Here is a 2,166-nt window from a genome sequence, read left to right as displayed (position 1 = left end):
AACTCATAAAGCAATAATTCATAGTAGAGGTATTGAAACAACACAAATGAAGATTAAGTTTCAGCGGTTGCTTTCAACTTGTAACATGTGTATCTCATGGATATTGTCAACATAGAGTAATATAACAAGTGCAATATGCAAGTATGTAGGAATCAATGCACAGTTCACACAAGTGTTTGCTTCTTGAGGTGGAGAGAAATAGGTGAACTGACTCAACATAAAAGTAAAAGAATGGCCCTTCGCAGAGGGAAGCATTGATTGCTATATTTGTGCTAGAGCTTTGGTTTTGAAAACAAGAAACAATTTTGTCAACGGTAGTAATAAAGCATATGTGCTATGTAAGTTATATCCTACAAGTTGCAAGCCTCATGCATAGTATACTAATAGTGCCCGCACCTTGTACTAATTAGCTCGGATTACCTGGATTATCATTGCAATGCACATGTTTTAACCAAGTGTCACAAAGGGGTACCTCTATGCCGCCTGTACAAAGGTCTAAGGAGAAAGCTCGCATCGGATTTCTCGCTATTGATTATTCTCAACTTAGACATCCATACCGGGACAACATAGACAACAGATAATGGACTCCTCTTTTATGCATAAGCATGTAGCAACAATTAATTTTCTCATATGAGATTGAGGATATTTGTCCAAAACTGAAACTTCCACCATGGATCATGGCTTTAGTTAGCGGCCCAATGTTCTTCTCTAACATTATGCATGCTCTAACCATTTTAGTGGTAAATCTCCCTTACTTCAGATAAGACGGACATGCATAGCAACTCACATGATATTCAACAAAGAGTAGTTGATGGCGTCCCCAGGAACATGGTTATCGCACAACAAGCAACTTAATAAGAGATAAAGTGCATAAGTACATATTCAATACCACAATAGTTTTTAGGCTATTTGTCCCATGAGCTATATATTGTAAAGGTGAAGAATGGAAATTTTAAAGGTAGCACTCAAGCAATTTACTTTGGAATGGCGGAGAAATACCATGTAGTAGGTAGGTATGGTGGACACAAATGGCATAGTGGTTGGCTCAAGGATTTGGATGCATGAGAAGTATTCCCTCTCGATACAAGGTTTAGGCTAGCAAGGCTATTTGAAACAAACACAAGGATGAACCAGTGCAGCAAAACTCACATAAAAGACATATTGTAAACATTATAAGACTCTACACCGTCTTCCTTGTTGTTCAAACTCAATACTAGAAATTATCTAGACCTTAGAGAGACCAATTATGCAAACCAAATTTTAGCAAGCTCTATGTATTTCTTCATTAATGGGTGCAAAGTATATGATGCAAGAGCTTAAACATGAGCACAACAATTGCCAAGTATCACATTATCCAAGACATTATAGCAATTACTACATGTATCATTTTCCAATTCCAACCATATAACAATTTAACGAAGAAGATTCAACCTTCGCCATGAATATTATGAGTAAAGCCTAAGGACATATTTGTCCATATGCAACAGCGGAGCGTGTCTCTCTCCCACACAAAGAATGCTAGGATCCATTTTATTCAAACAAAACAAAAACAAAAACAAAAACAAACAGACGCTCCAAGCAAAGTACATAAGATGTGATGGAATAAAAATATAGTTTCACTAGAGGAACCTGATAATGTTGTCGATGAAGAAGGGGATGCCTTGGGCATCCCCAAGCTTAGACGCTTGAGTCTTCTTGATATATGCAGGGGTGAACCACCGGGGCATCCCCAAGCTTAGAGCTTTCACTCTCCTTGATCATATGTATCATCTCCCTCTCTTGATCCTTGAAAACTTCCTCCACACCAAACTCAAAACAACTCATTAGAGGGTTAGTGCACAATTAAAATTTACATGTTCAGAGGTGACATAATCATTCTTAACACTTCTGTACATTGCCCAAAGCTACTGAAAGTCAATGGAATCGAAAAATCCATCAAGCATAGCAAAATGGGCAATGCGAAATAAAAGACAGAATCTGTCAAAACAGAACAGTTCGTAAAGACGAATTTTATTGAGGCACCAGAATTGCTCAAATGAAAATTCTCAAATTAAATAAAAGTTGCGTACATATCTGTGGATCACTCACGTAAATTGGCATAATTTTCTGAGTTACCTACAGAGAATTAGGCCCAGATTCGTGACAGCAAAGAAATCTGTTTCTGTG

This window comes from Lolium perenne, chromosome 2 (genome assembly GCF_019359855.2).
Source record: "Lolium perenne isolate Kyuss_39 chromosome 2, Kyuss_2.0, whole genome shotgun sequence".
Lineage (NCBI taxonomy): Eukaryota > Viridiplantae > Streptophyta > Magnoliopsida > Poales > Poaceae > Lolium > Lolium perenne.
Note: the sequence above shows the minus strand (reverse complement) of the source record.